General features: G+C 39.4%; 1 protein-coding gene across 1 annotated transcript in view; it reads left to right on the plus strand.

Annotated features, from left to right (window-relative positions):
- The first annotated feature begins 444 nt into the window (after window positions 1-444).
- Window positions 445-16399, plus strand: part of A4GNT (alpha-1,4-N-acetylglucosaminyltransferase) — a 69915-nt gene continuing 53960 nt past the window's right edge. The window contains exon 1 of the mRNA XM_049870285.1: window positions 445-646. The gene's annotated coding sequence lies outside the window, so the exon portion shown is untranslated. The remainder of the gene's footprint in view (window positions 647-16399) is intronic.

Below are 16399 nucleotides of genomic sequence, written 5' to 3' on the forward strand. Positions count from 1 at the left end.
CCCACTCTTCAGACAAAAATTAGACTGAACTATAAAACATAAAACAATACTCCTGAAGAGTGCACTTCTTTGATCAGATACGCAAGACCAAATTTTGCAGAGGCAGGATGAGAAGGCAGGAAGGGACAGGAACTGTTTGAATGGACAAAAGAAACCTGGGATGGAAAGGGAGAGTGTGCTGTCACATTGTAGGGATTGCAACTAATGTCACATAATGATATGTGTACCAATTTTTTTAATGGAAATTAACTTAAGCTGTAAACTTTCATCTAAATCACAATTTAAAAAAATCAATCATTTGCGTTGGGCAAATCTGCTGCCAAAGTCCTCTTTAAAGTGTTAAAAAGCAAAGATGTCACTGTAAGGACTAAGGTGTGCCTGACCCTAGCCATGGTGTTTTCAATTGCCTCATATGCATGTGAAAGCTGGACAATGAATAAGGAAGATCAAAGAATTGACACCTTTGAAGTGTGGTATTGCTGAAAAATATTCAACATACCATGAACTGCCAAAAAAATGAACAAATCTGTCTTGGAAGAAGTACAGCCAGAATGCTCCTTAGAAGCAAGGATGATGAGACTTTGTCTCACATACTTTGAACATGTTATCAGGAGGGACCAGTCCCTGCAGAAGGACATCATGCTTGGTAAGTACAGGGTCAGCGGAAAAGAGGAAGATCCTCAACGAGATGGACTGACACAGTGGCTGCAACAATGGGCTCAAGCATAACAATGATTGTAAGCATGGCGCAGGACTGGGCAGTGTTTTGTTCTGCTGTACATAGTGTCTTAATGAGTCGGAACCAACTCAACAGCACCTAACGGCAACAACATGTATATCATGTGCAAATAGGGATAGCTTTACTTCTTCCTTACCAATTTTGATACCCTTTATTTCTTTCTCTTGCCTTGTTGCTCTAACTGGGACTTGTAGGACCAATGTTAAATACAAGTGGTAATAAAGGGCATCCTGATCTTGATCCTGTTCTCAGAATGAATTCTTTCCACCTCTCTCCATTGAGAATGATGTTGGCTGTTGGTTTTGTATTGATGCATTTTATTATATTGAGGAATTTTCTGTCTATTCCTATTTTATTGAGAGTTTTTATTAGGAATGGGTGTTGGACTTCATCAAATGCCTTTTCAGCATCGGTTGAGATGATCATGTGATTCTTGTCTTTTGTTCTGTTTATATGGTTGATTATGTTGATTGATTTTCTAATGTTGACCCATCTTTGCGTACCTGGTGAATCCCACTTGGTTGTGGTGTATTTTTTTTTTTTTTTTGACAGGATGCTGAATTCTATTAGCTAGAACTTTGCTGGTAATTTTTGCATCTATATTCATGAGATATTAGTCTGTAATTTTCTTTTTTTTTGTGGTGTCTTTGCTTGGCTTCGGTATCAGTGTTGTGCTGGCCTCATAGAATGAATTTTGAAGTATCCCCTCCTTTTCTATGCTCTGAAGTAGTTTGAGTAGTACTGGTGTGAGCTCTTATCTGAATGTTTGATGCAAATCTCCAGTGAAGCTATCCGGGCTAGGGCTTTTTTTTTTTTTTTTTAATTTCCTTTTCAACCCCTTCTCTTGTTATGGTTCTGTTCAGATTTTCTATCTGTTTGTGTTAGTTTAGTGTAGGTAGTATGTTTCTAGAAATTAGTCCATTTCCTATAGATTTTCAAATTTGTTGGGATACAGTTCTTCATAGTGCTCTGTTATGATGCATTTTATTTCAGTTGGGTCTGTTGTAATGTCCCACCATCTAATTTCTTCTTTGGGCTATTTGCTTCCTCTCCTGTTTTTCTTTTGTCACTTTGGCCACTGATTTGTCAGTTATGTCGATCTTTTCAAAGAACCAACTTTAGGTCTTGTCGATTCTTTCTATTGTTTTTCTGTTCTCTATTTCATTTATTTCTGCTCTGATATTTATTATTTCCTTTTTCCGGTGACTGTGGGCTACTTTTCCTGTTCTCTTTCTATTTATTCAAGTTGTAGGGCTAATATTTTGATTTTGGCCTTTCTTCTTCTTTTTTAATAATTTTTATTGAGCTTTAAGTGAACGTTTACAAATCGAGTCAGTCTGTCACATATAAGCTTATATACACCTTACTTCATACTCCCACTTACTCTCCCCCTAATGAGTCAGCCCTTCCAGTCTATCCTTTCGTGACAATTTTTTGCCTGTTTCTAACCCTCTCTACCCTCCTATCTCCCCTCCAGACAGGAGATGTCAACACAGTCTCAAGTGTCCATTTGATACAAGTAGCTCACTCTTCATCAGCATCTCTCTCCAACCCATTGTCCAGTACCTTCCATGTCTGATGAGTTGTCTTCGGGAATGGTTCCTGTCCTGGGCCAACAGAAGGCTTGGGGACAATGACTGATGGGATTGCTCTAGTCTCAGTCAGACCATTAAGTCTAGTCTTTTTATGAGAATTTGGGGTCTGCATCCCACTGATCTCCTGCTCCCTCAGGGGTCTCTGTTGTGCTCCCTGTCAGGGCAGTCATCGGTTGTGGCTGGGCACCATCTAGTTCTTCTGGTCTCAGGATGATGTAAGACTCTGGTTCATGTGGCTCTTTCTGTCTCTTGGGCTCATAGTTGTCGTGTGACCTTGATGTTCTTGTTCTTCATTCTCCTTTGATCCAGGTGGGTTGAGACCCATTGATGCATCTAGATGGCCGCTTGTTAGCATTTAAGACACCAGACACCACATTTCAAAGTGGGATGCAGAATGTTTTCATAATAGTATTATACTGCCAATTGACTTAGAAGTTCCCTTAAGCCATAGTCCCCAAACCCCCGCTCTTGCTCCGCTGACCTTTGAAGCATTCAGTTTATCCAGGAAACTTTGCTTTTGGTCCAGTCCAGTTGAGCTGACCTTCCGTGTATTGAGTATTGTCCTTCCCTTCACCTAAAATAGTTCTTATCTACTAACTAATCAGTAAATAACTCTCTCCCACCCTCGTAACCACAAAAGTATGTTTTCTTCTCAGTTTATGCTATTTCTGAAGATCTTATAATAGTGGTCTTATACAATATTTGTCCTTTTGCCTCTGACTAATTTCTCTCAGCATAATGCCTTCCAGGTTCCTCCCTGTTATGAAATGTTTCACAGATTCCTCACTGTTCTTTATCGATGCATAGTATTCCATTGTGTGAATATACCACAATTTATTTAACCATTCATCCGTTCATGGACACCTTGGTTGCTTACAGCTTTTTGCTATTGTAAACAGAGCTGCAATAAACATGGGTGTGCATATATCTGTTTGTGTGAAGGCTCTTACTTCTCTAGGGTATATTCCAAGGAATGGGATTTCTGGGTTGTATGGTAATTCTATTTCTAACTTTTTAAGAAAACGCCAGATAGATTTCCAAAGTGGTTGTACCATTTTACATTCCCACCAGCAGTGTATAAGAGTTCCAATCTCTCCACAGCCTCTCCAACATCTATTATTTTGTGTTTTTTGGATTAATGCCAGCCTTGTTGCAGTGAGATGGAATCTCATCTGAGTTTTAATTTGCATTTCTCTAATGGCTAATGATCGAGAGCATTTTCTCATGTATCTGTTAGCTTCCTGAATATCTTCTTTAGTGAAGTGTGTGTTCATATCCTTTGCCCACTTCTTGATTGGGGTTTTTGTCTTTCTGTGGTTGAGTTTTAACAGAATCATATAGATTTTAGAGATCAGGCGCTGGTCAGAGATGTCATAACTGAAAATTCTTTCCCAATCTGTGGGTGGTCTTTTTACTCTTTTGGTGAAGTCTTTAGATGAGCATAGGTGTTTGATTTTTAGGAGCTCCCAGTTATCTGGTTTCTCTTCGTCATTTTTGGTAATATTTTTTATTCTGTTTATGCCTTGAATTAGGGCTCCTAATGTTGTCCCTATTTTTTCTTCCATGATCTTTATCGTTTTAGTCTTTATGTTTAGGTCTTTGATCCACTTGGAGTTAGTTTTTGTGCATGGTGTGAGGTATGGGTCCTGTTTCATTTTTTTGCAAATGGATATCCAGTTATGCCAGCACTATTTGTTAAAAAGACTATCTTTTCCCCAATTAACTGACACTGGGCCTTTGTCAAATATCAGCTGTTCATATGTGGATGGATTTATATCTGGGTTCTCAATTCTGTTCCATTGGTCTATCTGCCTGTTGTTGTACCAGTACCAGGCTGTCTTGACTACTGTGGCTGTATAATAGGTTCTGAAATCAGGTAGAGTGAGGCCTCCCACTTTCTTCTTCTTTTTCAGAGGCTTCTTTCCCTTCCATATGAAGTTGGTGATTTGTTTCTCCATCACATTAAAAAATGACATTGGAATTTGGATTGGAAGTGCATTGTATGTATAGATGGCTTTTGGTAGAATAGACATTTTTACTATGTTAAGTCTTCCTATCCATGAGCAAGGTATGTTTTTCCACTTAAGTAGGTCCTTTTTAGTTTCTTGCAGTAGTACTTTGTAGTTTTCTTTGTATAGGTCTTTTACATCTTTGGTAAGATTTATTCCTAAGTATTTTATCTTCTTGGGGGCTACTGTGAATGGTATGGATTTGGTGATGTCTTCTTCGATATTCTTTTTGTTGATGTAGAGGAATCCAAGTGATTTTTGTATGTTTGTCTTATAACCTGAGACTCTGCCGAACTCTGTATTAGTTTCAGTAGTTTTCTGGAGGATTCCTTAGGGTTTTCTGTGTATAAGATCATGTCATCTGCAACTAGAGATAATTTTACTTCCTCCTTGCCAATCCAGATACCCTTATTTCTTTTTCTAGCCTAATTGCTCTGGCTAGGACCTCTAGCACAATGTTGAATAAGAGCGGTGATAAAGGGCATCCTTGTCTGGTTCCCGTTCTTAAGAGAAATGCTTTCAGGTTCTCTCCATTTAGAGTGATGTTGGCTGTTGGCTTTGTATAGATGCCCTTTATTATGTTGAGGAATTTTCCTTCAATTCCTATTTTGCTGAGAGTTTTTATCACGAATGGGTGTTGGACTTTGTCAAATGCCTTTTCTGCATCAATTGATAAGATCATGTGGTTTTTGTCTTTTGTTTTATTTATATGGTGGATTACATTAATGGTTTTTCTAATATTAAACCAACCTTGCATACCTGGTATAAATCCCACTTAGTCGTGGTGAATTATTTTTTTGATATGTTGTTGAATTCTATTGGCTAGAATTTTGTTGAGGATTTTTGCATCTATGTTCATGAGGGATATAGGTCTGTAATTTTCTTTTTTTGTGATGTCTTTACCTGGTTTTGGTATCAGGGATATGGTGGCTTCATAGAATGAGTTAGGTAGTATTCCATCATTTTCTAAGCTTTGAAATACCTTTAGTAGTAGTGGTGCTAACTCTTCTCTGAAAGTTTGGTAGAACTCTGCAGTAAAGCCGTCCGGGCCAGGGATTTTTTTGTTGGGAGTTTTTTGATTACCGTTTCAATCTCTTTTTTTGTTATGGGTCTATTTAGTTGTTCTACTTCTGATTGTGTTAGTTTAGGTAGGTAGTGTTTTTCCAGGAATTCATCCATTTCTTCAAGGTTTGCAAATTTGTTAGAGTACAATTTTTCGTAATAATCTGATATGATTCTTTTAATTTCAGTTGGGTCAGTTGTGATGTGGCCCATCTCGTTTCTTATTTGGGTTATTTATTTCCTTTCCTGTATTTCTTTAGTCAGTCTAGCCAGTGGTTTATCAATTTCGTTAATTTTTTCGAAGAACCAGCTTTTGGCTTTGTTAATTCTTTCAATTGTTTTTCTGTTCTCTAATTCATTTAGTTTGGCTCTAATTTTTATTATTCGTTTTCTTCTGGTGTCTGATGGATTCTTTTGTTGCTCACTTTCTATTTGTTGAAGTTGTAGGGACAGTTCTCTGATTTTGGCTCTTTCTTCTTTTTGTATGTGTGCATTTATTGATATAAATTGACCTCTGAGCGCTGCTTTTGCTGTGTCACAGAGGTTTTGATAGGAGTATTTTCATTCTCGTTGCATTCTATGAATTTCCTTATTTCCTCCTTGATGTCTTCTATAACCCAGTCTTTTTTCAGGAGGGTATTGTTCAGTTTCTAAGTATTTGATTTCTTTTCCCTAGTTTTTCTGTTATTGATTTCTAGTTTTATTGCCTTGTGGTCTGAGAAGATGCTTTGTAATATTTCGATGTTTTGAATTTTGCAAAGGTTTGTTTTATGACCTAATATGTGGTCTATTCTAGAGAATGTGCCATGTGCGCTAGAAAAAAAAGTATACTTTGCAACAGTTGGGTGGAGAGTTCTGTATAAGTCAATGAGGTCAAGTTGGTTGACTGTAGCAGTTAGGTCTTCTGTGTCTCTATTGAGCTTCTTACTGGATGTCCTGTCCTTCTCTGAAAGTGGTGTGTTGAAGTCTCCTACTATAATTGTGGAGTTGTCTATCTCACTTTTCAGTTCTGTTAATGTTTGTCTTGTATATCTTGCAGCTGTGTCATTGGGTGCATAAATATTTAATATGGTTATATCTTCCTGGTCAATTGTCCCTTTAATCATTATGTAGTGTCCTTCTTTATCCTTTGTGGTGGATTTAACTTTAAAGTCTATTTTGTCAGAAATTAATATTGGTACTCCTGCTCATTTTTGCTTATTGGTTGCTTGATATATTTTTTTCCATCCTTTGAGTTTTAGTTTGTTTGTGTCTCTAAGTCTAAGGTGTGTCTCTTGTAGGCAGCATATAGACGGATCGTGTTTCTTTATCCAGTCTGAGACTCTCTGTTTCTTTATTGGTGCATTTAGTTTATTTACATTCAGCGTAATTATAGATAAGTATGTGTTTAGTGCTGTCATTTTGATGCCTTTTTATGTGTGTTGTTGACAATTTCATTTTTCCACTTACTTTTTCTGCTGAGAGGTTTTTCTTTGTAAATTGTGTGTTCCTCATTTTCATAGTATTTGACTTTATGTTTGCTGAGTCGTTATGTTTTTCTTGGTTTTTATTTTGAGTTATGTAGTTGTTATACCTCTTTTTGGTTACCTTAATATTTACCCCTATTTTTCTAAGTAAACACCTAACTTGTATTGTCCTATATCGTCTTGTATCTCTCTCCATATGGCAGTTCTATGCCACGTGTATTTAATCCCTCTTTTTGATTATTGTGATCTTTTACATATTGACTTCAATGATTCCCTGTTTGGAGCGTTTTTTTCTTTTTAAAATTAATCTTAATTTGTTTTTGTGATTTCCGTATTTGAGTTGGTATCAGGATGTTCTGTCCTGTGACCTTGTGTTGTGATGGTATCTGATTTTATTGGTTTTCTGACCAAACAATTTCTTTTAGTATTTCTTGTAGCTTTGGTTTGGTTTTTGCAAATTCTCTAAGCTTGTGTTTATCTGTAAATGTTTTAATTTCGCCTTCATATTTTAGAGAGAGTTTTGCTGGATATATGATCCTTGGCTGGCAGTCTTTCTCCTTCAGTGCTCTATATATGTCATCCCATTGCCTTCTTGACTGCATGGTTTCTGCTGAGTAGTCTGGACTTATTGATTCTCCTTTGTAGGAGACCTTTCTTTTATCCCTGGCTGCTTTTAAAATTTCCTCTTTATCTTTGGTTTTGGCAAATTTGATGATAATATGTCTTGGTGATTTTCTTTTTGGATCAGTCTTAAATGGGGTTCGATGAGCATCTTGGATAGATATCCTTTCGTCTTTCATGATGTACGGGAAGTTTTCTGCCAACAGATCTTCAACTATTCTCTGTGTGTTTTCTGTTATTCCTCCCTGTTCTGGGACTCCAATCACACGCAAGTTACTCTTCTTGATAGAGTCCCACATGATTCTTAGGGTTTCTTCATTTTTTTTTTTAATTCTTTTGTCTGATTTTTTTTCAGCTATATTGGTGTCTATTCCCTGGTCCTCTAGATTTCCCACTCTGCATTCCAATTGCTCGAGTCTGCTCCTCTGACTTCCTATTATGTTGTCTAATTCTGTAATTTTATTGTTAATCTTTTGGATTTCTGCATGCTGTCTCTCTATGGATTCTTGCAACTTATTAATTTTTCCACTATATTCTTGAATAATCTTTTTGAGTTCTTCAACTGCTTTATCAGTGTGTTCCTTGGCTTTTTCTGTAGATTGCCTTATTTCATTTCTGAGGTCATCCCTGATGTCTTGAAGCATTCTGTAAATTAGTTTTTTGTATTCTGTATCTGGCAATTCCAGGATTGTATCTTCATTTGGGACAGATTTTGATTCTTTAGTTTGGGGAGTTGTAGAAGCATTCATGGTCTGCTTCTTTATGTGGTTTGATATCGACTGCTGTCTCTGAGCCATCACTAAGATATTGTAGTGATTTATTCTATATTTGCTCACTGAGTCTTATCTTGTTTTGTTTTCTTTCAATATATGTAGATGGGCTACTAGATTGTGCTATCTTGATTATTGTAGCCCTTGACTCACTTATGTCCTATTACCAGCTGGTTTGGGCTTTTACCAGATATATAAGCCTAAGAGTCCATTCACTATTCTTGAGTAGAATCTGATTTTGGGTCATCAAGTGTGTGGTGCAGACTGTCACCTATCCACCTTGAGAAGTAGTGGTGATAGTTGTGTGCACCAGATTCTAGTAGCAGCAGGGGTTCACACTCTGGAGGGGGTAGAATGCTGACAGGCTTCCCCCAAGTGCCAGTGAGGTAGGTGTGTCTTTATTCCTAAAGCACTTTGGTGGGTGGGTTCTGCAGCTGTACCTTAGGCCCCCAATGCAAGTACTTCTACAGATTGGTAGGTGTCACCCTCCTTAGACCCCTAAGGCAGGAGGCTATGTGGTCTGGGGGGAGCTTCAGCCCTCAGTTCCCTGTTGTGGGTCAGTGAGGGCTCTATTGAATATGCAGAGGTATCAGACTTGGGAAACTTATCTTTCCAGTAATCTGCTAAATCAATTACAGTCAGATCCCTATCAGAAATGCCTTTGCATTATAGTAGCCACCTTGTTCCCTGTAGGGATGAAAGCCCAAGACTGTGGATCACATATGCTTGGCTGGAGCTGGTTCTGTGTTTTTAGTCCAATTAGGGAAGGATTTTTGGTCCCTGGGTTTTTTGTAGCTGCTTCTCTCAGGCCAGGAGAATGGGTTAGGAAAAGACAAAAAAAAAAAAAAAGAAAGAAAAACCGCAGAGCAGTTTACTCTCCGGCTCAGGAAATTCCAATGTTAATGAAGCCGCCTGGGAAGGGGAGGGGAGGGTTCAGATAAATAGGAGTGAGTAGCACCCCGGAATATAGACAAAGTTACTTATCTTGCTTGGGTTGACTGTTTTATCTGAGATTCCTGAGGGGCGTGTCGACTGTGTGCGCCGGCTGGGTAGAGATTGCCCCCGAGGGTCAGGCCCGTGTCCTGTGCTTGTGCTGTCTCAGAAGCCGCGGTTAGTTCCTCCGCTCCCAGTCCAAAGCCCAGCGTCAAGGTTCCCCAGCTGGGACGCCACACTCCCGGCTCCAAAACCAGGTGCTGCCTCCCGGTGACTTCTCCTCCTGTCAGCTGCGTTGCTGCGCTGCCTGTGTGCACTGGCTGGGCTTCCCCCGAGGTCAGTTCAGGGGGCTAGGGCTGCGCCCTGTGTTTGTGCCATCTCAGGATGCTGTGCTGAGCTCCCCCGCGCCCAGTCCAAAGCCCGGCGCCAAGGTTTCCTGACTGGGACGCTGGCTCCAGGCTCCGAAAACAGTTGCTGCTTCCCCGTGGTTGTTCGCTCTCAGTCTCTGTCACTCAGGTCAACTCTTTAGATCTGTGTTTGATGGTCAGGGTTCGTAGATTGTCATGTATGTGATCTATTCACTTGTTTTTCCGAGTCTTTGTTGCAAGAGGGATCCGAGGTAGCTTTTACCTAGCCAGCCATCTTGGCCCTGCCCTCCCTTTCTTCTTTTTTAATGTGGGCAGTAAATTGACCTCTGAGTATTGCCTTTGTTGTGTCCCAAAGGTTTTGGTATGATGTGTTTTCACTGTCATTCGATTGTACAAATTTTTTTATTACATCTTTGATTTCTTCTATTACTCAGTGGTTTTTCTAAAAGGTATTATTCAGTTTCCACATTTTTTATTTTTTCCCTTGTCCCCCCGTTAATAATTTCTACTTTTATGGCGTTGCGATCAGAGAAGATGCTTTGTATTATTCAGATGATTTAATTTTATGGAGGGTTGCTTTGTGGCCGAAAATATGGTCGATTCTGGAGAATGTTCCATGTGTGTTGGAAAAGAATGTATACTTTGCTGCTGTTGGGTAGAGTGTTCAATTTATGTCTATGAGGTTAAGTTGATTGATTGTGGCATTTTGATGTTCTGTATCTTTGTTAAGTTTCTCTTCTAGATATTCTCTCCTTTACAGAAAGTGGTGTGCTGAAGCCTTCTACTATTATTGTGGAACTGTGCATTTCTCTTTTCAGTGCTGTTGGAGTTTGTTTTGTGTATACTGGAGCCCTGCCTTTGGGTGGGTAGACATTTACTAAGGCTATGTCTTCTTGGTAGATTGTCCCTTTAAACACTATATAATGTCCTTTCTTTTCTTTTATGGTGGATTTTGCTTGAAGTCTATTTCATCTGAGATTAGTATTGCCACCTGCTCTTTTTTGGTTGCTGTTTACTTGATATATTTTTTCCATCCTTTGATTTTTAATATATTTATGTCTTTGTGTCTAAGGTATGTTTCTTGTAGATAGGATATTGATGGATCATGTTTTTTTAATGCATTCTGTGACTTTTTGCCTCTTTATGTGTGCATTTAAGCTATTTACATTCAGTCAGATTATCTATAGCTGTTGAGTTTGTCATCATTTTTTTTTTTTTTGGTGCTGTCGTTTTCTTTGTTCCTCTTACTTTCCTGTGCTCATTTCCTTTTGTTTGTGGAATTTCTTTTATTATTCTAGATTTTGTGTTTTTTGAATCTTTGTGTTTCTTTTTTCTTTTGTCGTGTAGGTTTGTTAACCATCTCGTGGTTACCTTGAAATTTACCCTTAACTTCCTAAGTTTAAACTAGTCATTTTGTAGCTGATATCACCTTGATTTCCTCTCCATCTGAAAGTTCTGTACCTACACTATTTTCCCCCCTTTTATTGCTTTGGAAACCTTGGTGGTATAGTGGCTAAGTGTTACGGCTGCTAACCAAAGGGTCGGCAGTTCGAATCCACCAGGTGCTCCTTGGAAACTCTATGGGGCAGTTCTACTCTGTCCTATAGGGTCGCTATAAGTCAGAATCAACTCAACAGCACTGGGTTTTTTTTTTCTTTCTTTTATTACTTTGATGTTGTCATCATTTATAGATTGACATGCCTGGTTCCCTGTTTTAAATCTTTTAGTTTTGTTTTATTATTGAAAGTTCTTTACCTAGGTTGGTATCCGACTGATGCTGTTCTTTGTTCTAGTCTCAGATTGTTATCTGATGTTGGTTCTCTAACTAAAGGATTCCCTTTAATATTTCTTGTAAATTTGGTTTACAAATTCCCTTAATTTCTGTTTATCTGGAAATGTTCTAATTTCACTGTTGTATTTGAGAGAGAGTTTTGCAGGATATATTATTCTTGGTTGGCAGGTTTTTTCTTTCAACGTTTTATATATGTCATCCCATTGCCTTCTTGCCTGCATTGTTTCTGTCTAGTAATCAGAGTTTAGTCTTACTGTTTCCCCTTTGTAAGTGATATTTCTTTTTTCTCAAGCTGCTCTCAGGTTTCTCTCTTTGTTTTTGGTTTTGGCAAATGTGATTATGATATGTGTCATGAATTGAATTGTATTCCCCCCAAATATGTGTCAACTTGGTTAGGCCATAATTCTCAGTACTGTGTGGTTGTCCTCCATTTTGTAATTGATATAATTTTCCTATTGTTGTATCCTAATTTCTGCCTGTGGTTAAAGAGGCAAGATTAGATTATGTTAAAGAGCATTAGGGTGGGATGTAACACCCTTGTTCAGGTCTCATGCCTGATCCAATGGAAAGGGAGTTTCCCTGGGGTGTGGCCTGTACCACCTTTTTTCTTACAAGAGATAAAAGGAAAGGGAAGTGAGTGGAGAGTGGGAACCTCATACCACCAAGAAGCAGTGCTGGGAGCAAAGCATGTCCTTTGGACCTGGGGTTCCTGCGTGAAGAAGCTCCTACTCCAGGGGAATATTGATGAGAAGGACTTTCCTCCAGAGCCGACAGAGAGAAAGCCTTCCCCTGGAACTTACGTGCTGAATTTGGACTTCTAGCCTACTTTACTGCGAGGAAATTAATTTCTCTGTTAAAGCCATCCACTTGTGGTATTTCTGTTATAGCAGCACTAGATAACCAAAGCAATACGTCTTGGTGACTTTCTTTTTGGGTCTATTCTATATGGGGATTGTTGAGCTTGGATTGTCAGCTTTTTGTCTTTAATGATACTAGGGAAGTTTTCTGCCAGCAAGTCTTCAACAATCTCTCTGTGTTTTCTATTTTCTCCCCGTTTTGTAACTTCAACCACACACAAATTTTTTCTCTTGATTATGTCCCACATAATTCTTAGACTTTCTTAGTTTTTCCTCATTCTTTTCTCTGATTTTTCCTCAAACTGGTGTCCATGGATTTGTTTTCAGTCTTGCTGATTCTATCTTCCATTGTTTCAGATTTGCTCCTAAAACCTTCTCTTGAGTTTCCATTTCTGAAATTTTGTTATCTTTTGGATTTCTATTCATTGTTTTTGTATGATTTCTAATTGTTTGTTTATTTTGATTTTTTTTTTCTGAATTCTATTTCTTTGTGTTTTCTTTGATTTTGGCTATGTTTTTGTTAGTTTTGTCTGTGTTTTCCATGATTTTGTCTATTTTTTCCTTGATCTCTTTCCTAACCTCTTGGAGAGCCCTAAATATTAGTCTTTTGAATTCTGTATCAGGTAATTACACTGCCTTTTTTTCTAATGGAAGGTCATCTGATTATTTTGGTCACTTATTCGAACCATCTTTTTCTGCTTTTGTATATGTTTTGATATTGTCTGCTGTCTCCGTGACATTCAGGTATTATTTTCTTTATTTATTGATTGTATGTTGTTTGTTTCATCCTGCTTTTTAAAAAATTTTGATATGTCTGGGTGGGTGGGTTGGGCGTGCTTTGTTGCTTGCTTGTCTGTGGGCACAATAGCTCTAACCACCTTGTCCAGATGGGCAGGGTCGGTTGCAGAGTAGTGATGTAGTGGGGTGGAACTGGTGGGAAGGGAGGGAAACAGGGCTGTGTCTCTCAGCTGTGGTGCAATGGGCTGGACCTTTGTGGGGTAGGGGTGCAGGGCTGGGTCACTTGGCTGTGGTGCAGTGGGGCGGAGCTGGTGGGAGGGAGGGTCAAGGGCCAGTTGCTCAGCTGCAGGGCAGTGGGGTGGTAGAGACTCTGGGCCATATTGTTTAGCTGTGGCACAGCAGAGTGGAGCCGGTGGGAAGGGAGGAGTGCTGGTTCAGGTCACCAGGCTATGGCACAGCAAGGCAGAGCTGGGGCGAAGGGAGGGTGCAGGGTCATATCTTCTTCCTTCAGCACAGTAGGGTGGAGCTAATAGGGAGGGAGGGGTATAGACCAGCATGCTCTGCTGTAGGCAGTGGAGCAGAGCTGGCAGGGAGGGAGGGGCATGGGCCAGACCCTTAGTTGTAGGGCAGTGGGATGGAGCTGGCAGGGAGGGAGGGGTATGGGTTGGAATGCTCAGCTGTGGGGTGGCAGGGTGGAGCCAGCAAGGAAGGAGCAGGTGTGGGCGAGGTTCAGATCACCTGGCTGCTGTGAAGCATGCAGAGCTGGCAGGGAGGGGGTCATGGGGCAGAGTCGCTCCACTGTGATGCAGCCAGACTGGCCAGCACAGAAGAAACTGTGCGGACTCGGGTCCCTTGGGTGCAGTGCAGCGAGGTGTAGCTGGCAGGAATAGAGATACAGGAGGGGTATTAAGGGGGGGGCGGTGGATGGATCTAGATGGGGAAATAGGGGAAACTTGTACTTTTGTCCCCCAAAGTGAAGGCTCCTTGAATGGGGTGATTCTTGCCACTACTTCCCAGAAGGGTGTGTGTTGTAGGAGCATGCTCTTCTGCTTACCATGTGAGAGTGCCTGGACACTTCCTCGAGCTGCAGCCAGCAAATGGGAACTTATTTTGCTCTGGGGGTGTCCACGCCATTCCTCTTTCTTCTATTGGTAGTTCCATGAAGGTGCTTTTCTGTGCTCTTTGTATGGTGTTTTTGGCTTTATCTTAAGATGGTTGTGGTGTGCTGTTCCAGTCAGCAGGGAACCTCCACTCCATATCTCTACTCATTTGCTGTTTTCAATCAGTTTCTTCTTCTCACTGGCTTCTGATCTAATACTTTATCCCTTTGTTTACAGTTCAGGGTTCTAGGATTGATGTCTGCATCTGTTCTGCTTGTTTTTTGGGGTCTTTGTTGCAGAGGGATGACTTGATGTGTCTGACTAGTTGGCTATCTTGGCTCCATTCACCAAAATAACATTTAAAAAATAAGTTTTAAATAGTTTTATCATCTTTCTGGTAGGCGTAGTAAATTCCTCTTACTCATAATTTCAGTGATGACACAAAAACAAGCAAAGAAGATATGTGGTACAGGAGTTATTTTGTTAAGTAATATCTATAGTCCAGTAGAATTTCATATATCTCCTTTTTAAATCCAATTGACTATTTCCTTTTGTGAAGCATACTTTTGGAAATGAACAAGCTCTGCCATGGTCTAACAGTTGTCTTTGCAGCTCTGTCGGCAAAATCAGTGCCTTTAGGAATTTCATCATTTTAAAATTTTGTCCCGTGTGAGTGGTACAATGAATTACTGATATCTGAGCAGGCAGTTGTAAAGCCTCTAACAAATCAGCCAACAATTTTCCCTGAGATAATCTAGTTCCAACTGAAGTCAAGAATCTGCCCCATTTCCCCCCATATTTGATTTGTCCCATTGCATGACAGACACCAAACACATATTTAATGTCAGTATATATTCACTTTAAGTCCAAAACCAAGAATTAGAGTGTGAGTAACTGCTATTAACTTGTCTGTTTGTGCAGACCTAATTCCAGGCAAAAGATAAGCTTCCAAACTTTTATGAAGTTACCACAGCATAAGGAGCCTTAATTGAGCCACCTTTATCCTGAGTACATGACCTATCAGCAAATATTATCAAATCTGCAATATAAACAGAAATAGGCCCTTTCATCTGCAAAATGGACTAACTCTTAGATTGTAACATTTTGCAGCCATCAGTGGACAAGAGATGCTCTAAATATTTTACCGCAGTTTAGCAATATTGCAATTATCTACTGAGGATTTATGCTTCATGGGGCATAATTTTAAATTGCTGTTTAGTTTTGGAGGTTACCAGTAGATCACTTACATTTTGAATGATAATAGGCTCTTCTGGTGGGATGAATATCTCTAAGTTTCTGGTAAATGACCAGAGAAAATAGTAGAAGTGCCATAAGCCTTCAGAAATCCTTTACCACAAATACTAAATTCCTTAGTAAACAAACACAAGAATTTAGACTCATCCAATAGGACAGAAAGAAAGAAGAAAAGCAATGCAGATCAAACAGAAAAAAACTGCAGATGACAGTACAGAAATCAGAAGTCACAATAGTTGCAGAATTAAAAAATCTAGGGGGCAAATGGAACAACAAATTTATTTATTTCTTTAAGATCTCGTACAAATCTATATAGTGGTAGACCATGTTTATCAAATTTACCTTCCTTCTTTACTGGAAGTATGGATGTATTACAGAGTAAATAACATTTTTAAAATTATCCCTTGCTTTACACATGGTCATGACTTATTCTTTTGGCAATCTATTTTTATTGGTTCTATATCTCAAATTAAATCAGTATCATTATTCCCTAAGGCCTGAGGAACAGAGTTTAATTCTCCTGGAATCCAGATTTCTGGGGTCCGTGGAGTGAGGGTGACCCAAAAAGGCCACTGCCCTGAGATTTTCTTTTGAAACTTGAGCCTTGAGAATACTGGTTTCCTAAAGTAACCATTAAATCACACAATAGCCTAGTAAATAGCTTAATAAGATGGTTTTGCCTTAGGCATTGGGATCTTTTGAAGAATTATCTACATGCAGTTATTTTTGTTCTATTATCGTTGTATGGTGGCTTGTGTTTTGCTGTGGTCCTGGAAGGTATGCCACCAGTATTTCAGATACTAGCAAGGTCACCCATGGTGGATAGGGTTCAGTGGAGATTCCAGACTGAAACAGACTAGGAAGAAGGACCTGGTGATCTACTTCTAAAAAAATTGACCAGTGAAAACGTTTTGAATAGTGGTAGAGCATTGTCTGATACAGTGCCGACAGATGAGCCCACAGGTTGGAAGACACTCAAGATACAACTGGGGAAGATCTGCCTCCTAAAAGTAGAGTCAACCTTAATTATGTGGATGGAGTAGAGCTTTCAGGACTTTCATTTCCTGATGTGGCTTGACTCAAAATGAGAAGAAA

This window comes from Elephas maximus, chromosome 26 (genome assembly GCF_024166365.1).
Source record: "Elephas maximus indicus isolate mEleMax1 chromosome 26, mEleMax1 primary haplotype, whole genome shotgun sequence".
Classification (NCBI taxonomy): Eukaryota; Metazoa; Chordata; class Mammalia; order Proboscidea; family Elephantidae; genus Elephas; species Elephas maximus.